This window comes from Sinocyclocheilus grahami, unplaced genomic scaffold, assembly GCF_001515645.1.
Source record: "Sinocyclocheilus grahami isolate Dianchi unplaced genomic scaffold, SAMN03320097.WGS_v1.1 scaffold289.1, whole genome shotgun sequence".
NCBI classification, from domain to species: domain Eukaryota; kingdom Metazoa; phylum Chordata; class Actinopteri; order Cypriniformes; family Cyprinidae; genus Sinocyclocheilus; species Sinocyclocheilus grahami.
In genome coordinates, this window is record NW_015505468.1 from 1,727,892 (window position 1) to 1,752,052 (window position 24,161).

Consider the following 24,161-nt stretch of genomic DNA (forward strand, 5'->3'; position numbering starts at 1 on the left):
AATGAGATCCCTTTGCCACGTCACCAAGGGAGCGAAATCAGACGCGCTCGTTTTCTCAGACGCTTGCAGAAAAAGGCTTACCTAAACAAAGTTACTGGGTTAATCTTTTTCACGTTTTCTTGGTTATATAAACCGGGGAACTGATTATAGCACTTAAAACCTGGAAAAGGTTATGTCACCTTTAAATGAAACATGCATAACTTTCATATTCATAACCTTGCCAGAACGTTCTGAGAACATTTCCTGTGAGCTGGGGCTCCAGTCTTCAGTGTCAAATGATTCTTCAGAAATTATTCTAATATGTTGATTTGGTGCTCATATTATTATCTCTTATTATTATCAATGCTGAAACTTATTATTACCACTGCTCCAGGTGTGTGTTCATAGTGTGTGTGTTCACTACTCACTGTTCTGTGTGCATTTGGATGGGTTAAATGCAGAGCACAAATTCAGAGTATGGGACACCGTACTTGGCTACACATCACGTCACTTTCACTTTCACTTTAGAAAACAGTTGTGCTGCTTAATATTTTTTGTGGAAATCGTGATACTTTTTACAGGTTTATTTGATGAAAAACAAAACAAAACGAGAAATGTTTGATTGGATCATTTATAGCTTTAGTTAACATGCTATGTGAAATATGACTAAAATACATTAATAAAATACATGGCATCAAAGAATTCTGCTGCAGAATGGAATCTCGCATGACACCGGAACGCTGTTCCAGCTCATTTTGGCCCAGCTGAACCTCTGGGCAAAACCAGCCTTGGCCTATTTTTTCTCTCTGTGTATGTGTGTGTGTGTATGTGTATGTGTATGTGTGTGTGTATGTGTGTGTGTGTGTGTGTGTGTGTGTGTATGCGTTTTTTGTGACAAATGAGGACATAAATTTGTATAATGACAAAGGTATGACATAGGTATTACAAGGAGAAGGTGACTTTTCAGGACATTACCCCATGTCCCCACTCTTCAAAACGCTTATAAATCACACAGAATGGAGTGTATTGAAAATCTGAAATAGCACAAAGTTTCCTGTGAGGGGTAGGTTTAGGGGTAGGGTTGGTGTAGGGCGATAGAATATACGGTCTGTACAGTATAAAAACCATTATGCCTATGGGATGTCCCCACTTTTCACAAAAGTAAACCTGTGTGTGTGTGTGTGTGTGTGTGTGGTAAAAACAGCAGCTGGAGAGCTTCCAAATCACAGCAGCGCAGTGGAATGTGTCTCCCTCTCCCTCCCATAAGGACAGAACATGGCTCTGTTCTCAACAAACACACTCAAAGCACCTACTCTCAAGCTTTGGAGAAACTTAATCCACAGAAAACTGTATGCACTACAAGGCTACATTCTGAGTTACCTTTAAGGTGGCATCCCAGTAGTTTTCTTGAAACTATTTGATTCTGATCAATATTCCCACCAGGGAATTTTTCCGCATTTTCCTTGCTTTCCCTGGGAATTGAACCCATGACCTTGGCGTTAACAAAAACTAAACAAAAAAATGAATTAACATTATCTGAAATTATGACACTAAAATATATATAAAACTTATTTTATTACAACTAGTTGTCAAGTAAACGTTTCTCATTTTCATTTACTTTAACTTGATTTAATAAAATGACTAAAATTAAACCTGAAATAAAAATTAACAAAAATATATAGACATAAAAAACACACTAAATATTTAACTAAAATGAAAATGGAAAATATAAGAATAAAAACTAATGTAAAATATTAACAAAAACTATTAACGGTAACACTTTACAATAAGGTTCGCTAGTTAACTACTTTAGTTAACATGAACTAAGCATGAACAATACTTCTACAGCATTTATTCATCTTAGTTAATGTTAGTTTCAACATTTACTAGTGCATTATTCAAATTAAAAGCAGTACTTGTTAACATTAGTTAATGCACTGTGAATTAACAAACTATAACAATGAATGACTATGTTCATTAACTAACATTAACAAAGATTTATAAATACTGTAATAAATGTATTGTTAATGTTAGTTAATACATTAAAGGGGTCATATGATGCTGCTAAAATGAACATTATTTTGTGTATTTGGTGTAATGAAATGTGTTTATGCGGTTTAAAGTTAAAAAAACACATTATTTTCCACATACTGTACATTATTGTTTCTCCTCTATGCCCCGCCTTTCGGAAACGCGTCGATTTTTACAAAGCTCATCGGTCTGAAAAAGCGAGGTGTGCTGTGATTGGCCAGCTATCCAGTGCATTGTGATTGGCCGAATTCCTCAAGCGTGTGACGGAAATGTTACGCACCTTACCATATTGTGATGCCTGTGGCAACCACATGTGACGACCCCGGGCTGGACTCCGCTTCGTCCACGGTGAAAGCCGATCCGGCGATCCACAGTGCAAAGTTGATGTATTTCCTCAGCGACCAGCACGGATCAGCTCCAGGCATGACGAAGCGATATCGTCCTCTTTTGGAAGGCCAAACAAAGTAGTTTCGCTTTCACAACGAAGCACACAGCGTCTTCACGACACGGCGGCAGCAACAATACTACAGCGAGAATCAAAGTTACGCCTTCTTTCTTTGCGTGAACATTTGGGCGGCGTTATGCAAATCTTCCCACATCGTGATGTAGATATGTGGGGGCGTGTTAGAACGAGGCGTTTTAGGTAGGTGTGGCTGACTCTTAACTTTTATAAAGAATATCTCTTTGGATTTGAGACTTTAGTCTTTGCAACTTTACAGATCTTCTTTATGCACCAAGCGCTTGTAACACTCCAAAGAGAAAGGAAAAATTGAAACCCCTTTAAACAAATGAATTTGCATGACTTTTTCATGACCTTTATAATTATTTATCACTGAAAAATTACTTAATGATTTTTACTCAGAGATTGTTAGTAAATTTCACAAATAATGATAAAGAAATGGCAAGTTACGAAGACCGAAATGGTATTTTCTTGTCAGACTTATTCCAATAATCAGTACTTACAACTTGTAAGTGTGGATAACGGTTTTTAAGAAACCAGCTAGGATGATTTCTATATTGGGTACCAATTTTGAATTAACTGAAGATATTGATTAGTGCACAATTATAGAAAGAAATGCAAGTTGGACAAGTTGTTCAACAAAACCTTAAACCAGTGTATTGATCTTTGCTGCATAACATATTGAACACCGTTTGTGATTCAGACATGAATGATACCTGAAATTACTGTGCAGTTGAGTTTTAATTCAACTAGATTTAGCCATCTTGTCTGGTGGATGTTAAAACAGAAGAAAAAGTGGATTGCAACTGCTTTTGAGATGAATAAGAATGCTAACCGTTGTCTTTTTCCATTACATACTATCCTAGCTTTCAAGAACTGGATGGAGAAACATTCCCTTGATCTAAGCCACATATCTGTTTGAATCCCACAGCAGTCCGGCGAGATGCGGTAGGTTTGCAATAATTGGAAATGGCTTCTCTAGTTTTGGAGACACAATGTAAGTCAATTTTCTCGTAATCATCATAATTAGTTCCCCTTGTTGAAAATCCATTCGCATTTTCCGTCCTCAGCGGATGCTGCGCTGCCCTGCGATACCCAAAGCGGTTGCCATGGAGACGCTAATACACCTGCACAAATAGTGAATTTCACATTTGAGAGTCATTTCGCTTTTTTTCATTTATGGGGCATCTACTGCACACACACACACACACACACACACACACACACACACACACACACATCCAAGATTCAAAAATAAACGTTCATGCAACAGCGCATCTGTAATCAGAGGGTATTCACTGATGAAATGAGTGTGAAAAAGATTCATTTAGGAATACGATTTGGGTTGCACTTATGCTGCAAAATTTCATGACATTATTACTGTATTTTCTTACAGCAGATGCGACTTGCAACTTTAAAACGGTCGATGTTGAAGATCCCGCACTTGCGATCGAGACTTCAGCCAGAGGAGCAACTTTTCCCATTTCTTGACACAGTGAATCAGCATGACATCTCCGGCTAACCCGAGGTAACAGGAGCTGACTGCTGAACTAGAGAGAGACGGACTCTCCACACACAGCTAGTTATTTCTCCTCTACATCTCTAGCTCTCGCTCCCTCTCTCTCTCGCTTTGTCTTCTCTTAGCTGCTGTAGTTTTCCACAGCACACTTGCAGCATGTTACAAGTAAAAATCCTGCAGCAAAAGCCAGTAGAGACAAAAACCGCCACTCCCCGGACGAGTTCTGTATAATACGGACATACACATGTACTTCAGTGTTGTCAATGCAGCACTGACAACCTACAGCGATCGATACTTCTTGGCACCATGCTGAGCGGTATGAGGAGAGACCTATAGTGGGTTGGGAAGGTTGACCACAATCTTATATCACAATATGAGAAATGTTATATCACACAAACTGCATATCACAATATAGTTCTTTTTTCTTCAAATTCATCAGAAAAAAAGATTATGTATGTATTAATGCAATCCTGGGGTAATACATTATTTAGGATAATCCTATTTAGGTATAAAATGTTTATATGTTAATACGGTAATGTGGTCATATTTATTACATTTAAACTAAAATAAAAAAGGTTTATATATTAATACAATCATGTAGTAATACAAATTTTGGCATAATTTATATTTAATATATTTAATTAATCTGTTAAATAAAGGTTTATATATTAATAATCATGTGGTATTATCTATTTTGGAATAATCCATATTTATTTTATTTAATTGATCTATATAAAATGTTTATATATTATTACAATAATGTTAATACCTGTTTTAGGATTATATATATTTTTATAATCTATAAAAAAAGATTTGTATATTAAAACAACTGTGATAATACACATTTTGGGACAATCTATATTTAATATATTTAATTAATTTAAAAAAAGTTTATTTAGTAAGACAATCATGTTTAATGCCTATTTTTGGATCAGCTCTATTTAATATATTTAATTCATCTATAAAAAAGGTTTGTATATAAATAAAATTTTAATTATTAATCTAACAATCTTAATTTTAATTTCTATATTAAGAAAATCATGTGTTAATACCTATTTTGGAATCATCTATATTTAAATAATTTAATCTATAAAAAACTTTTATATATTAACACAGTCATGTGGAAATACCTATTTTGGGATCTATATATTTCATTTTATAAACGAAAGGCGCTTCATTTCAACATTTCAATTGATTATTTTCCCGTCTTATTTGGAACTTGATGGAAACAAACCAAAAGATTATTTAAAACAAATGACAAGCCATACTCTCTCTCTGAGATATTTTTAATAAATATAATGAAACAGACAACACACTGACTTACACCTATGATGCACATTAATTCAATTTTTGACATTAATGCAGCCAGTTTCAAAGTTGCTTGGCAATCGTATGCAGTTAACTTAATCGCTCACATGAAGTTGACCTCAGATTTCCCATCAGGCTGTGCGTGACACATCAGAACAGAAACACAGGTCACGAGTCATGCTTTCATTTCAAAATGCACCAACCTGCGTCCGCCGCTGCTTTACTCTCCTCCCTCACGCCGTTCAGAGCCAGATGAGACGTGCTGAATAAAGGCCCTCCATTGCACTGGGGCGAGAGAGGAGACCGGGGCGAGAGAGGTAAACTGCACGCTCCCGGTCTCCACTGCTGTTAGCATACGCTCCGGTCTAAAACAGACCGAAGACTCGCTCTCATTCGCTCGAGCCACACAAAGACTCATTAGCTGCAGCCGGCGGAGGGCTGGAGATTGTGCACAGTGACGCCTGCCTGAGAGATCACATGGGTGGGAGAGAAAGAGAGAGAGAGAGCTGTGCCTGTGTTCCTGCTGTCTGCAGATATTTTTACCATCATGAGAGGGAGGGAGAGAGAGAGAGAGAGAGAAAGCGAGAGGGAAAACAGACAGCGGAGAGACAGTCAATAGCAGGCACAGCACCATAATCTGTAGAGGTGAATGAGTGCAACCAGAAATGAGCCGAAAACACTCATATAAACAGTCAAACACATACACTTGTGCTCAATGGGATTTGTGCTAATGAACTTGTGCTTCATAAATACTTTCAAGGCGGGTGAAGTGACTCACAGGCAGTCTCGCATTCAAACACTTTAAACATTAGGATGCTGTAATCTGAGAAATAAAGGTACAAAAGCTGTCACTGGGGTGGTACCTTTTCAAAAGGTACACTTTTGTTCCTATTAGGTTCTAATATGTACACTTTAAGTACTAATATGTACCTTTAAGGTACCAAAATGGACCCTTTAGGTACAAACATGTACCTTTTGAAAAGGTACCGCCCCAGTGACAGCTTTTGCACCTTTATTTCTGAGAGTGTACAGTGTTGTGGTAGAAATGCATCAGCTAGTTTTTACTGTACTATACTGTATATAATACATGTTTTTGAAAGAAGTTGCCTCTGCTCACCAAGGCTGCATTTATTTAATTAAAAATACAGTAAAGACTGTAATATTGTGGACTATTATTACAATTTAAAATAACGGTTTTCTATTTGAATATTTCTATTTGTTGAAAACAGTTTTCTTCAGGGTTCTTTGACGAGTGGAAAGTACAGCATTTACATTATAAATGTCTTTACTGTGACTTTTGATCAATTTAATGCATCCTTGCTGAATAAAAGTATGAATTAAAAAAATTATAATAATAATTTTTGTACATTTTTGTGATTATCAGAGGGCAGGACTGCTTTATTATATTTACATGTAATGGTGAACACAAAAGTGTAACATTTTGTGTCTCAAACAAATCAATATGAGAAAAACTTTGATAAGTAAAATACTAGTTGTTGATGGCTGCCAAGCAACAATGTTTCACTGCATCAATACAGAATTTGACTGATGTCACTGGACAGCTTTGAATTTGGCTCATCCAATCAGACTTTAGGAACAATCAATTTGAATAATCAAATGAGATGAAGTTTTATTTGTGAAGTATTTGATTCACTGGATAATCCTCAAACAGGCATTACCACATGAATAATTAATATGCAAACTATTTTCCATTGCATTTCTGGAAAAAACAACAACATCTATATTGTAAGATATGTTGTTAGTTATACTGTCATATAAAATTTGCTCATTAAATAAAAAATATATATATACAAACAGTGTTCAGAATAAAAAAAAACAGTGCTGGAGAGTAATACATACAGTATATTAATATTTAGGTTTGGTACTTTTAATATTCATGGAATGAATTTGCTGGTGATTTAAAATTATGCAGAGATAATTAAAATTATTGAGTATATCAAGATGCTTTTTTAATCAGCTTATTTACAAACTATTTTCCATTGCATTTCTGGAAAAAACAACAACATCTATATTGTAAGATATGTTGTTAGTTATACTGTCATATAAAATTTGCTCATTAAATAAAAAATATATATATACAAACAGTGTTCAGAATAAAAAACACAGTGCTGGAGAGTAATACATACAGTATATTAATATTTAGGTTTGGTACTTTTAATACTCATGGAATGAATTTGCTGGTGATTTAAAATTATGCAGAGATAATTAAAATTATTGAGTATATCAAGATGCTTTTTTAATCAGCTTATTTTGTGATGCTAATTTTGTGATCCTTCTGGTCTCATGCCTTATAAAAATGCTTCTTTCATTTAAACTTCAGTAACAAAAAGAGTTTTAGAGTTGTTTGATTAATTTCTCTGAATTAGTTCAATGAATTGATTCAAAACTCTGATTCAGTGATTCATTTGTGCCATCACAGACTGTTCACGGACATTTTTCATATATTAAAATATTTAGTAAGAATATATGCATATACATTTGCTGTTTATGAATATTGTTATATTGGTGCATTTAAACTTGTGGTCTTTTAGTGCAAAAAATATATATATTTATAAAAAAATGTTTGCTGTGTTTTACTTCTTGCTTTAATAATTTTGAATTTATTTGTGAACAATAGCATTTTGATTGAAATGGTTGTTCTGAATGAATAATTTCAATGGATATACATAAATATCTACAAAACAGGCTACAATATATTGCGATAAAATACACCCAGCCCTCCACATGATCAGTAAACAAAGCAGGAATTTGGGTTAAGAGTGTGTTTAAATTAGTCTCGAAAGCTCCTGGGAGTAGAGCTGTGGAGCTATCATTAATGTCAGCATTACAGTTCTTGCTTCAGGAATCCTTCCACTCGAGGGCACACAAATGGCACAGAGAAACACAAACAGAGAGTGTGGTCATCCAGCTATTAGAGCCCGAAGAAATGCTTTGATTACTGCTTGTAGTGTTGTGACAGCCACTGCAGAGAAAGACAAGCGGGACGACTCGTCCTCTGCTCACCGAGGCATTCGGACCTCCTGTAATTAAGCTAAATCTCACTTATTAGACTCTCTCAAATAAGAAGTAAAGTCTAGCAATTAAAAATGTGTCAAACAGTCAACCTCTCTGCAACAGAAAGCATAATTCCTGCTGTAATTATTCATTTTAAGCCTATCTAATGCCTGGTAATTGTACTGTATTTTCACTTGCTTAAAACAAGGATAGGCGTATTATGATGTGAGAAGCCTCTAAATCGACAAATCCTTCATTAAAAACACCAATCGCTCATTTTAAAGTGCTTAATCCCACCTATAACAGATTCCATAGTGTGTTTAAACTGTTTTAAAGAATTTCATTGGAAAGGCAGCTGGCTTCAGGAGGAAAACGCTTGTATGTGTGTTTTGGATTTAATAAAGGTTTAAATCCCGCAGATGGATTTATCCTGGACCAGGTTTTCTTTTGGAAAATGTCTTGAGTGACAGCACAGAGCTTCTATGTTACCATCTGATTTGTGGAAAACTAAACATTAAAAGCCTTTGTGACATTGAGAATTTTGCAGTATTACAGTAGCACACTATTGCACTATTATATTTCCTTCGATATAAAATGTTTATCCCGACTCGAATCTATGGCCTCGCGGGTCTGTGACCCATCGGAGAGCAGAACAGACATGAATGGCTCAGTGCTTGATTTCACCAGAAAAATCGAATTATTCCCTCTCGTTTCCTCTCCATCTTGGAATGCTCTCTATTGTAACAGTCATTTCTAATTTGCATTCCCTCTCTTTCTTATGGGATATCGTACCAGGAGCTCCATTACGTAAAGATGCAAAACATATGACTGGCGGTCCACACACACACACACACACACACACACACACACTGAGGCTCTCTTCCAAAACCTAGTGAGCTGTCTACGTGGGTAGCATTTTAAGTGCTCACAGCGGGAATGCTGTTCCGAAATGCATGATTATGTTGCCTTTTAAGATGCCTTCATAAGCATGTATTCTTCGTGCAGACGTCAATTTCATAATGCATTTCACTGTGCACATTCAGGATGGTATACGAGGTGAAAAAAGTGTGTGTGTGTGTGTGTGTGTATATATACAGTATATATATATATATATATATAATATATAAATAATAGTTTATATTTGTACAAATAGATTATAAAATGTATATTAAATTGGTATATAATTAAATTTAGTATAATAAAATTTGTGATTTTTTTTAAATTATATATATATTTAAAAAAAATGTATGCATATAAGAATGCTTTTAAGTTTATCATCCATTGAAATCTGTTGAAAGTCTTATTAAGCAATCTGTTGAAAGTCCTACAATTATGCTATTTTTTGAAACTCTTCCTTTAAGAGGTTTTTTTTTATTTTAATTAGAATTGTATCTCTTTTTATTTATTTGTACTTAATATTTCTTCTTGCTTCTTTCTATAACAATAACAAATAAAAACTTAAGACCTGTTTTGTACGGTTTGAATGAAAAAAAATCCTTAAAATGTAAAATAAATTACAAATATTAATAACAATGATACAATATTATAAAATAATGTAAAAATATATAATAGATAAAAATAATGCAATACTGTAAATACTGTTTAATTCCTACAACAACAACAAAATTGGCAACGTCTGATTTTGAATTTGTCATCAGGCATCAGAAACATTAATTATCATATCATAAAATAGCAAAATCTTGTGCACTGTGCATAAGTATTGTAATTTGATGCTGCTGCTCATGTAGAACATCCTGAATCAGCCATGAGGTCCCATGATGATTTGGATGCACCCTTAGAAAGCAGTTGATTATATAGGCAGCTCACTGGGTTTTGTAACAGACCATGACTGTATTGCTCGAACTCTCATATTTATGTCCTATTTTGTGATTTTGTGCATATGAGAAATATAGAGACTATAGACATATCGCACTTTGTTTGCATTGACATTCGCTGGCTATATTTAGGCTATATGCAAATGAGGAGTCTGGTTCCAAATCAAATCATTGGCTGTGACAGCGGCATGAAAAATGGAAGGCCGGAACCAAAAAAAGTCATTATTTCTGCTGCCTGAGGAATTTAAAAGCGCTTTGTAATAACTGGATGGCTTTTAGCATGCTATTTTCTGGTGGTAGTATTGCTGATAAACTTTCAAGGAAGAACAATAAGCTAGGTCTCGACTGACAGAATGAGAAAAAAACCATGTCATTCTCAAACAACTATTCATTCAGAGCCTAAAGCGATGACTCAGCTGCGGTGATTAAAGTTTACAAGCGCTTTATAGATCATGTCGTTTCTTGGCTTCGTTTGAACTCGAAGAACAAAACCAGAAGTCTGTCACTGAGAGGCCTGTGGATGGTGCTCAAAACAACTCGTATCTTCACACAATGACCGTCAGAAAGGAACACGTCTCTGCCTTGAGCATGACGAGGATGTAACCTTTGAGTTTTCTCTTCAGTGCAGGGCTTTTGAGTCTCTACACCCTCATTCTGTAGTCTGGGTGTCCCTGCTGAATGTTTTATAGGATGTTAGTAGTTCTGTGGTCTGTAATTAGCCCCATACTAACCTCTGCCTGCCCTCAGGCCTGGGAAATCAGCACACTGAGTCATACAGTTCAGTCCAGTATGCTTTTTCCCCCAGCCCTCCAGATAACGAACACTAACTAATTGCTGGAAGACGATCTTGTGTGAGTCCCACCCATAATCGAACCCAAAGGGTGTGTGAATTCAACAGACGTTAATACTGTACTATGTACATATGAAATTGGATCCATGTTAAAATTTTAAAAGTTAAAATGACTTTTTAACTCATGTTGATGGTCTTTTTGTGGGCGATACATTTGTGCATGTTGACAAAGAAAAAAATGTTTGTCTTTATAATCATTTATCAAAATATAATAACATGTCCCGCCCCAGAAATGACATTACAAATCCCACTTTTTCACCTAACACTTCCAAACATACACAGTACAGAAACCAGATTTTATGATCCAATGGATAAAATCATTTTATTCTCATTGAATGTCCTGTTTCACTAGGAAATATGTCACGTTATAGAAGAAAATGAGCATTTCATGATGACTGTAAAGCATTGGTTCTCAACCAGGTGGCCTCAAGATGATTTAAAATAAGACAAAATATTAAATTAAATTAGTCAAAACAAGTAAAAATCAAGATGCTTCTTATTTCTTTCATTGAAGAACCAGATATATTATAATATTTTTAAACTATATTCAAATATATTCATATATATTTGAATATTTCTTTATGGACAAAAAATAAATTCATTGTGTTTCAAGTTGTAAATATGTCAATATTGCAATTCAAATAAAAATAACATGTATATATGTATGTATATAACAGAAAAAATAATTTCATATTCAATAGAAAAATAAACTGTCAAAACCTTTAGTGTTCATTTTAATTCTTATAGACATGTAACAATATCATGTTTTGTGACAATGTTATTGACATCAAACCTGATGTGACATCTTACGTCTGATATTTCTAATGTTTAACTCTTTTTATGGTGTTTTTTGGAGCTTAACAGACATGGTCACTATGAATTGCATGGAAAAAAGTTGAATACAGTGGTGGGAAAAAGTGTTGGCCCCCTTCCTGGTTTTTATTTTTAATTTTTTTGCATATTTGTCACACTTAAAAGATCCAGATCTCAAACAAATTTTAATATTGCACAAAGATAATGCAAGTAAATACAAAATGCAGTTTTTAAATGATTATTTATTTTATTAAGGGAAAAAAGCTGTCCAAACCTGCCTGGCCCTACGTGAAAAAGTAATTGCCCCCTAAATCTAATAACTGGTTGTGCCACGCTTTGCAGCAACAACTGCAATCAAGTGTTTGCGATAACTGGCAATGAGTCTTTCACATCCACTGTAAATGTTCTTCACCTTATGTGCTCCACTGAAAAAAAAACATCAAATGAGTTTGGAACGACATGAGGGTGAGTAAATAATGAAAGAACATTCATTTTTATCTGAACTATTCCTTTAATGTTTACTTTAACAACCTGCATTTGCTCTTTTATCTTGCAGTAATGTGGTGTTTTGCTGCTAGACATTGAGGTGTCTTTGGTCCACAGAAGCAGGGGTCAGATCAGTGCGTGACAGGCGAGTCTCTCTTTCTCTGTCTCGTACTGCAGCCTGCCGAAAGGGAAAGCCAGGGCAACCGCAAAGTACAGTGAACACGCTGTCTCACTGGAGCCAGAGAGAGAGAGAGACAGAGACAGAAAGAGCATGCAATAGCTCAGATAGGGAGGGAATTACAGAGGGGGAGGGAGGAAGAGCCGGAGAATGAACACAAAGACTCTGTTCCAAAACACAGTCAGCAGCTATAGGTAGGTGGCACTTTGAAGCATACAGATACGCTTTAGACGGCATGATTATGCAGCCTTCTAAGATGCCTCATTTTTGATATAGAACAACACTGCATCACTTGCACTGCAAAAAAATCCTATTCTTCTTCTTCGTCTTCTTTTGCACTTAAAATGATTAAAAAAAGATACTTTACAGGGGAAAAACACACTTTAGAAGCAAAACTGCAGAAGATTTGTTTTCATAGATCATATCTTTAATACGAGTATGCATGCACTGCTGATTTTTCTCATGTTTTTAACTTATTTATATGCAAAACAGTGACAAAATATTTTTATTAAATACACATTAAGAAACATCCTTAAAGGGATGGTTCACCCGAAAATGAAAATTCTGTCATTTATTCACCCTCAATGTATTCCAAACTTGTATGAGTTTCTTACTTATGCTGAGCACGAAAGAAGATATTTTGAACAATGTAGGTAACCAAACAGTTGACGGTAGCCATTGACTTCCATAGTATTATTTTTACTTTTTTACCAATGGCTACAGAATATTTCATTTTTGAGTGAACTACCACTTTTAGTTGCTTCTAAAGTAAATGCATTGTATTTAAAGAATGTTAAAGCATATTTAATTGGAAAACAAGTCCATATGAAATTCTCAAGGCAATAATGCATTGCTACAACTTCTATATGGAAACTGTCCATCCAAGATGGTGGATGAAGTGTTAGAAATGCTAAATATACTTATTAAAATACTCAATATTATGTATTTTTAGGCTTATTAGAGAATCATGTTAGCTTAGTCAAATCAATCTAAATGTATTTGTATAGCACTTTTTGCAATACACATTGTTTCAAAGCAGCTTAACAGAAAATCATGTTCTTAATGTTTATAATATGTTAATATCTTCATGCCTTATAGTCACATTTAGCAGATTACAGCTGGATGGTAATATAGTTACATTTTGCAAAGATACATTTGAGGGTGGAAGAGAGCGCTTCACATTCACTTCCCCCACAATACCTGCTGGTACAGAGACTCGAACCTGCAACCTTTGGGTTACAAGTCTGTCTCTCTAAACATTAGGCCACGACCCTCAACAAGCAGTTGAGATTTGTATAGTACTGTATATCACTCCACACCAGTATGATGTCCTTAAGCAGACGAAGTTGGACATACATATTTCCTTAAGGGTCTTCAGTTATGATGCTCCCTTAGAAGGCATCTTCCTATGTAGGTAGTAGACAGAAAGGTTTTGGAACAGAACTATAGAGTGAATGATATCCGGCCACCCTGAGTCTGCTCAATATGGACAGTCTCTTCTATGAGTGTCAGTGTTTTTACTAACGTACAACATAGCACAAACATTTCGGATTTCCAGATGGTCGTGAAGGGTTTTCTGAACAGTTATGTGTCAGTAAACAAGCTGTTCGTGAGACTGTGACCGATTGCGATCTACTAGAAAAGGCTGGTATACATCTCTATCCAGAGGCAGTGCTATGTTAGTATTTTATATACTAGTATAGTATTTATTAATATTTTGAATTATTTTCTGTTTTTATTAGATTTTTGTAATAACATTATGTGCTTTTGAAGTTTGTAGTTATTTTTTTTAATTTGTTTTTATTTAGCTTTAAATTAGATTTATTTCAGTTTTAGTTTTAGTTTCAGTAATTTTAGTACTTACTTTCTTTAGTGAGTAATCAATGCAACATTTTTCATTTAAGCTTTTCTTCTAATACTCATATTTTATTTTATTTCCACTTTTTCCACTGTTCAGTTAACAAATATTAATTTTTAAGGTGTGTTTTTATAATGTTGCAATATGGTATATCGTTTCATTTTTTTTGTCAAGTGACATTAATTTGCACATGCAGCATAACCAAGTGAAATATACAGTATATGTATATACACACACACGCACACGCACACACACACACACACACACACACACATATTTAGATAAATCCTGCAGTTCGTACAACTCCATAATATACATTTAGGATGTTTTCTAGTTAGTATCACAGTTTATGTATTGACATCTTCGCTATTTTTGTGCCTAAATACTGCTCATTTTGTTAGTTACTAGTGTTTACCTTTTATTAAAAGTGTATCTTGTTTGTTAGTTTAACTGTAAATTATGAGGAGAGCTAGTAGCTTCCCCAAAACACAGCAAAGGTTGTGTTTAACCTTATAAATCATGTGTCAAGCCGAGCCATAAAGAGCAACCTTGAGAGCGCCAGGTCTCATCTGTAGGAACTGTAGCCTGGAATAATTATATATCTGAGGGTGATGTCATTCTGCCGATGTGTGCGGCCGCCTGGCTGTGTGTTTGAGTAAACATAAATGCAGCCTTGATATATTCCATACTCCACATCAATGTTAGGAAGAGTCAGAGGCCTCTGAATAACAGCATGAAAATGCCAAAAGAAGAAGAATATGTTCATAAAAGGTCACGGGCAGCATTCATAAAGCAGACCTACTCGAGGCATGCAAATTATACAGTGATGTTTACTGCGGTACCCCTGAGGGACCCTTGTTGTCCATGCAAAGAGATCCATAAAGAGGACTAATTAAATTTCAATCTGTTTAGAGACTGTAATTTGCTATAAACACTGAATAAACATAAATTAGAATAATTAGACACTTTGTATAAAATGCAAATCGCTTGTCCAGAATAAACATGGTAGCCTGATCATAAAACCAATCATATGTATAGGTCATATTTCATCTTAAAAAAACTAATGAATACTGTATATGTATAATATTTTATTTGGATTATATAGTCATTTTTAATCTGTAAGGTTTTTTAATATTTTTTAAAGAAGTCTTGTACGCTCACAAAGGCTGCAAATATACAGTAAAACAGTAATATTGTGAAATATTATTTCAAAATTAAAATAATGGTTTTCTATTTTAAAACACTTTAAAATGTAACTATGATCATTTTTTCAGGATTCGTTCATGAACAGAAAGTTCAAAAGAACAGAATCTATTTGAAATTGAATTTCTCGACATTTTAAATGTATTCAATGTAAGTTTTAAAAGTATTATAATATAAATATTAAGTATTAATTTCTTTCTTTCTTAAGTAAATGAAAAACCCTGTTTTTAAGACCATTAAGAATTATTTGCATTGCGATATTATTTTTAGGACAATCAGCACAGTTTACCATAAAATACTCTATCAAAATCCATGAATTGAATTTCTCTATATAAATAAATAATTAAACAAAACAACATTGTGTATTCAGTCTGTAAAATTTGCTAAATAAAATGATCTAGTATTTGTTGTACTACCTTTAATTTATGCTGATTTAACCGAACATTAGGCTTGCTGCGATAGATGGTGCTGAAGGTTAAGCTGCAACACCACCGAACATGATTTAATGTATTTATTTTAGTTTGTTTGTCACAATGCAAATAGTCTAATATTTCAGTAGGCTACTTTATATTAATGCAGAACATTCATTTTATAATAAAAATATTAATTTATAATATAAAATTATAATAAGCAATTTTTCCTTTAGATTTTGCAACAGGTAGCCATGGCATGAATCATATGCTGTGACTGGCATTTATGAACATTCGTTCAACCATGACACACTTTCTTGTAGTAAGGTGAGGGGTTATATCGACACACATTAGTTCCATTAGAAAAAGGTTTGTTGTAAGCTTGCTTCAGAGCTGCTTGAGAACAAACCTAACATATGCCATTATGGCATATTAAATTAGCTAGATAATTAAAATTATACACAAAGCACAACCGATATGCAATATAATTGCACATAAACTACACTCTTGTGATAATTACAGCACTGAATATTGCTCTATTATGTCTTTAGATCCATTTGCACTGAAGAATCAGTGATTCAGAGACCTAAAAAAGGTGCAATTCCAATAAACATACACAGATAGCTAATAAATCTTTACTATTGTGTGAAGATCATTTTGGTTGAGCAGCTCTCGTTAAAAGATGGTTTACTAAGTAAACTGTAAAAACACTGAGTATATGTCAGTGCAAGACCTGAGTCTTTTTTTTTTGGAGAACAACACGCAAGAAAGCAGAACACAATTAGAAACAAAGGAGCCCATTTAAATAGTCACTCTTCTACATTGGGTGCTTTATGGAAATGAGGCTTCATTCCTGCTTTGTACATTTGTTAACTTGCTGTTGCCTGAGGCTATAGACATCAACTCTCTCTCTCTCTCTCTCTCTCTCTCTCTCTCTCACACACACACACACACACAGACACACACACACACATGAAAGAAGGAAAACATATCTGGCTGCTATTCAGTACCCCGCACACGGAGCCGACTGCTGCAGCTCACATTGATCTTCTCCAGAACAACAGTGCAAAAAACACACTGTTCTTCCATCAGTCGCTGTGTGCAAACCGAAGCTGTGAACTCAAATGACTGACATATGGAACCTGATCCAGGATCTGTGCTTGAATGCATTGCTTTCTATATCAAACTCTGGCTATAAGCCAGTGTTCTCATTTTAAAGGTATAGTTCACCCAAAAATGAAAATTCGCTGAAAAATGTACTCCTCCTCATCTTCTGCAGTGAATGGGTGCCGTCAGAATGAGAGTCCAAACAGCTGATAAAAACATCACAATAATCCACACCAATCCAGCCCATCAATTAACATCTTGTGAAACGAAAAACTGCTTGTTTATAAGAAACAAATTCATCATTAAGACATTTTAATTTAAAACCATCACTTCTGGCCAAATACGAATTTGTTTAGATCTGTTTTGAACAGTTTTCACTTGTAAATGGTGCTTGATCTGTGCAGATTTCTCTCCTGATTCAGACGAGATTACTTTTTCAATGGAGAACGTAATATTATGGATAGAGGACTCATATTTGGGTGAAATATTCCTTTAAGCATGTTGTATGCTGTTATTATTATTATTATGTGGCATTGTCATTGTAGACAGAATTTGATTGGACCAAAACCTGCATATAGCACTGAGTGCAAGATGTTCACATCAATATTTTTAGTCCGTTTACCTGGAAGAAAAAGAGTGTAAATTTTAAATGTGTATTTTTCCAAGATAATAATTGTGTTTTGTCACTCTTTAGGAAAACTCTTGCATACAGATGACCTCAAGCTATAACAGACATGGACTGCAAGCCACAAATTTCATGACATCAATAAGAGACAACTGGATTTTAGATTGTGAGGTAAGATCTGGATTTGTTTTTTTAGAAACCGGATGGTTTAAAGGGGTCATATGATGCGATTTCAAGTTTTCCTTTCTCTTTGGAGTGTTACAAGCTGATTGTGCATAGATAAGATCCCTGAAGTTGCAAAGACTAAAGTCTCAACACCAAAGAGATATTCTTTATCAAAGTTAAGACTCTGCCACGCCCCCCTAAAACGGTTCGTTCTAACACGCCCCCACATATCTACCTCACTATGTGGATATATTAGCATAATGCCGCCCAAATGTGCACGCAAAGAAAGAAGGCGTGGTTTCAGTAACCACAGTTAGTGTTGAAGCAGCATGTCAGGGAGACGCTGTGTGTTTCAGTGCGAAAGCAAAAGCACTTTATTTGGCCTTCCGAAAGTAGATGCATTTAGGAATCTTTAAGATTACTTACAACAGAACAGCAATGCATTTTATGGACGACCGTTTCGTGAACCTAGGAGAGGAGGTAATTCTGACTTTGCTGTGTGTGCGCGTGTGTGTATGTGTGCGAGAGAGAGAGAGAGAGAGAGAGAGAGACGGTCACATCACAGTGGAGTCAGCTGTCTTAACTGTGGCTTGTGTACTGCATCATTACTGTGTCTGTTCCCCTTTCGGGCTTGAACTGATGGTAAAACTAATGACATTATTTACTATCTTTACATTTATTTTGAAAGATGAAGCTCACGATTATGGTAAGGGGTGTTACATTTCCAACGAGTGCTTGCGGTGTTCGGCCAATCACAATGCACTGGGTCAGCTGGCCAATCAGAGCAGACTGCGCTTGTCGGAAGGAGGGACTTTGTAGAAAACTAAGCGTTTGAGAGAGGCGGGGCATAGAGGACCTACAATAATGTACAGTATTTGAAAAATAATGTGTTTTTTGAACATTAAAGCATGTCAACATATTCTGTTACACCAAATACACAAAATAATGATCTTTATGGAAAAAGCATCGTATGACCCCTTTATATATATTACAAACGATCCATTTCAGACATTTAGATCAGGCTGAACATTTCAGAATTATGCTGAAATAAGTGTGCATTGATTCTTTACTTTGGGCTTCAATAGTTCTGCTGCATAAATAATGCATTTGCATACAGTAATGAGATCTGAAAATGTCTCAGTGTATTCATAATTGTAAAGCAATTAGCTGAACTGACTTTAAATGTCCACCCTGTCATGGACAAATAAACTTGTATATAAATTTTGCAGTAATCAAGAATGTCAAATCTTATTTGATATCATAGTAGTGACAACTTATAACTTTAAAATGTATGTTATTTATTCATAAAATATATGTGCGTTTCTTAAAAATCTAACTTACGATAAATGTGCAGACAATTACCATAACTTTCAGTCAAAGCTCTTATTTTTTGAAGGACACACTTAACCCACCTTCAATTAATTAACAAAACAAAAATATTCTTCATTATTATTTAAAATATGAAATTGATCTTATTTATTATTGATATTATATTGATATATGAAAAATATATCACTATTTTAAAAAAATACATTTAAAAATGTATTTAAAGTTAATTTGTTAATTTATATAAGCTATAACTAAAAGCTATTGATCATGAGATTTTAAGAGATTTCTTTAAAAATTGTTAATATAAAGACATATTTCTTAAAGTTATAGACATTTTTCTTAAAATATATACAATTAAAATATATGAAAATTTATTATGTAAGGATACATTTTTTTGATACTGACACCATTTTTTTTATATATCTCTTACTCATACTAACTTTTCATTCAAGACTCTGCTGGGAAGTGAAATGCATGAAGCACTGAGATCTGAAAGATGATGGGAGATGGTTGAGATCCAGCGGTCTAGACAGGCCAAATTCAATAAGCGCAATTTCCACACGCTGAATATGGCAGAAGAGCGAACGGAAGGAACTGATTGGAAATGTACACAAACTCGGGGCATGTCTGATTTCCACACTCAGGCTGTAATTCGATCTTAGAGAGATGCAGAGAGGGAGTTTGAACTTTGCAGCTCTGCTGATCTGCTCTGCTCAAGGGCTCATTCCAATCACGCACGTCTGTGGCATAATCGGGTACTTTCACCCTCATGTCAATCACAATGCACGCCTGAATTATTCATAAAACTATATTTTATTTATGTATGTATTTCCCCCATGCCACCGAAAAAGTTGGAGGAGCCGAGATCTCTGACAGACAGCGATGCACAGCAGCTCGCAAAGCAAGCAAGGCTTTCATCTTTAATACAAGTGCTGGGAGACTGAGGGTGACGGGGGTCTACGCAAGCCTCAAACACACACACACACACACACACACACACTCACTCACTCTCTTCTGGTATTTTCATATGTAAAGGTCTTCAGTGTGATGTCTGGGAGGATCTTTGAAGCAGCTCTTGTTTATGTTTCTGGCACAAAAGAAATTGTTTCATTCATAACGTAAACAATTTTTTACGTCTCCCTTTAAAAGAAAATCTTACCTTAGAAAGGTGTAGGGCTATTAAAACTTTTTAATGCCACTAAAACCAAAATTAGATTCTTTAAAGATTTTTATTGCTACAATTTTACAATACAGAGAATATTACCTTACAAGTTTTCTAATATGTTTTCAAAGTTTGGTTAGTTTGATTGTAGAATGTGGTTTTCATTCTTGTGTCTTATTGTTTTTAGCCAAAACTATTAAGTTGAAGTACTAAAATTACTAAAATCAAAACTGAAATTAAAGTTAAATATAAATATTTAATAAATAAATGAAATCTAAATAGAAATATTATGATGATTAAAACCAGTGGCAAATTACAAATGGTAAAAGCACATACAATTATTAAAATTTTAACTAAAATTAAAATAAATATATACAAATAAAAGCTAATTCAAAATATGAATAAATACTATAATAGTATATAAATAATACTAAAATAACAATACCTCAGATCTCATGGTAAATCTATTTTAATATTTAAAGTAAAAAAAAAAAAATATATATATATATATATATATGTTTTAACTGATATACTGTACACCCTTTTCATTTAAAAGGTTATTCGTTCTTAAATATCTGGTTTGGTGCCATCTAGTGAGTCTTTAAAAGCAGCAAGCAACAATGAAGAAACTACATTATTCAAAAGTAAAGTAACTTAATATTGTAATGTGTTTTTCTTATTATTGCTTAAAGGGGTCATAGGATGCCCATTTTCCACAAGTTGATATGATTCTTTGGGGTCTTAATGAAAAGTCTGTAACATAGTTTGGTTAAAATTTCTCAATGATAGTGTAAAAAACACCTTTTTTATCTTTTGTTTTTGTAGCATTTTCCTTTAAATGTTAATGAGCTCTGCTGACCCCGCCCCTCTCTTCCGAGCTGCTCTCAGAGAGACTGTTTACTTTAGCCGCATTCATCGTGAAACTTGCTAATTAGCACATTATTAGGAAAGGTGATTTGCAAAGATTCATTACAAAACATTATACTCACTTCTTCTGTAGATGAAGCTGGATCATGAATGATTTGCGCGAACTTAGACGCATTTATGTAGATCGGGGGCGCATTCCCTTCAGAAACAATGTAATCCACATTCAATCCAACAATGTAATCCTTCAGCAGCTCAGATGTCGGGAGTAAATGACGACTGCTGTTCATTATTACAGCCACAACAAAACACCTTTTTTGTTAGGAGTCGTTCTTGTCTACATCTGCTCCGGCGGTGAAACAATGGCGGACTGATGACAGTCACTCAGGGCGGGGCTAAGACGCTAGTCCAGTCTGTGCTGAAACGCTACTGTCAATCAAACTATCGTGGGAGGGGCCTGTCTGTGTGATGTCACACAGACAGGCATCTGAGATCGACTCGATTTGAAAAAGGGGTAAAGATTTTAGTAGATTGAAAAAGAAACACTGGGTGGATTTTTATCTTTATAGGGTGGTTGTGTACACACACTGCCAACACACATTTCAGTTCAAACTTGTAAAAGTGCATGTAGCATCCTATGACACCTTTAATGCAGTATTAGTCTGGTGAAGCAGGTTGTTCACTTTCAGAGATAAGTGATGAGTGATTTAAAGGTTATTGTGTCAAAAAGAACTATACATTTGGTTCTGCATATTGGTTACACTTAAAGGGATCGTTCACCCAAAAATTAATTACATTAATTACTCACCCTCTCATGGTACTCTCATGAACGCGCGTCGAAGACACGGTAGAGTAGAAATTGTTGAATAAAGTCATTATTTTTGTATTCTTTGCACACAAAAAGTGTTCTCGTAGCTTCATAAAATTATGGTTCAACCACTGATGTCACATGGACTATTTTAACGATGTCCTTACCATCTTTCTTGGCCTTGAATGTGGTAGTTACCTTGCTGTCTATGCAGGGTCAGAAAGCTCTCGGATTTCATCAAAAATATCTTAATTTGTGTTCCGAAGATGAACGAAGATCTTACCGGTTTATATGAGGGTGAGTAATTAATGACAGAATTTTCATTTTGGGGTGAACTATGCCTTTAAGCATAATGATATATAAATAATCAGTAACTCACAAAAAAACAATTTCTGTCAATCTCTACAGAATATGAATGGGATTTTATTCTGGTACGCTAATGTTGCATTCAGTGAACAGAAACTACAACAAATATATATATATATATAGCGTTCTCATTTTTCCCCAATAGCAAAAGAAAAATTCCACGAAAGTGTTTCTATGACTTTCCAAGAGAGGAAAAAACATAGAGAGATTTATTGTGTTGGTCAAAAGAGCATCATCACAGTCTGTGAAAAGTGTCTATACTTGATGCTCAAGATAAAAAAAAATCCATCTGTAAGATAATAACTCCCTTATCACAAGTGTATCACATATGTTATACCACACAGCACACAATTACTATTCAGCATCTGTCATGTAAGAGCTCTAACGGAGGCTTCCATCGCTGATTGGCAGCTACTTCACAGACCGAGTGTGTGCGGTCTAAAATTAGACTGGTGTCTGTGTGGGTTGAGACAGTGAGTGTGTGTCACCCAAAGATGACTAAACCATCATTCATGCCAGAGAAACGCAGTCGAACTGAACAACCCGAGCAGTCAGAGTTTTCCAGACAGCTGATAATCAACGAGCCCGCTTCACTGTTTACCACAAAAAAAGTGCTCCGAGGAAGAGTTACTCATGAGGGTGCTGCTCAGTATTAATTAGAAGTGAAACTGCAGCAGTTTCTTATCTGGGATATTAGGCAGATGTGCAGTTGCCGCGGCGCCCTCCGTCTGAACAGAGATGTGGCGTTTAGAGTGATGAGTGTCTAATGACGTTTCCTTTCTACTGGTGGCTGAGTTTGCTGCCTGCAACCCGATTCTGTCAAACATCACAACCATTTCAAGGCATTACCTCACCGGATGATCCCGCGAGAGACGAGCACCGTGTTTCATTGCGTTCCAGAAGTTTAATTGTGCATTTTGTTTTGCAGTCTAGCTGTTCTTTATTTATTCATTTACTCACTGACTTGTGGGAACCAAAAACTTCCTGGCAATATTTGTGTTAAATGTGAATTGAAGTAGGGATGCAGAATTACATTTCTAATTGGAAATTTAAAAATGCTTTTTTAATTAGGAAATTAATTCTAAAGACAGACAGACAGACAGAGAGATAGACAGATAGATAGATAGATAGATAGATAGATAGATAGATAGATAGATAGATAGATAGATAGATAGATAGATAGATAGATAGATAGATAGATAGATAGATAGATAGATCTATGCACACTCTGAGTCACACTGGTGATGTATGATGCACGTCACATGACCTGTTGACTAATTTTTTTGATGCACATCTAGAGATTTATTTGTGTGCACACTGAGTAAAACCACTACTACTGCTGCAAGTACACACAGTGAAGGTCCTCCTAAAGAAGAGGCTATTCTCACCGGATAGAAGAATGACGTGAGAATGATGGATGTGCTTAATGTGCACAGACACACTCAGACAGGGACACAGCGGCAGTCTGGATCTGTGCTAAACATCAACAGTAAATCATAAACTGCGATGCGGTGAGGACAGTTATATTCTCTTTGCTAACAACTGATGGCTAATTATGATTTATATCAAATTATCTGTCAGTTTTAACGTCACTGGCGCATCAGTCCAGCTATGGCAGACAGCACCAATTAGCATGTTAGTCATTCATAACTGATGGAATGGCTGTTGCAGCTTGGTTGTCACTAGTGCAGATATTACCATACGGCAACTGTCTTGCCGTACAGGTTTTTTCAGTCATATTAAAATTGGTTTCCATAGTGATTGGTGCAGATGGGGGGGGGGGGGGGGGG

The 24,161-nt window shown here is 35.1% G+C and overlaps 1 protein-coding gene across 2 annotated transcripts in view; it reads right to left on the reverse strand.

The window, feature by feature from the left end:
* The window catches only part of LOC107600677 (cysteine/serine-rich nuclear protein 3), a 59,453-nt gene that overhangs the window by 16,114 nt on the left and 19,178 nt on the right, over positions 1 to 24,161 (reverse strand). Inside the window, exon 1 of one of the 2 annotated variants that reach the window (XM_016292635.1) lies at positions 5,501 to 5,716. The exons of the other annotated variant lie outside the window; for it this stretch is intronic. The gene's annotated coding sequence lies outside the window, so the exon portion shown is untranslated. Of the gene's footprint in view, positions 1 to 5,500; positions 5,717 to 24,161 lie in introns of those variants that run through there. 2 annotated transcript variants of the gene reach the window in all.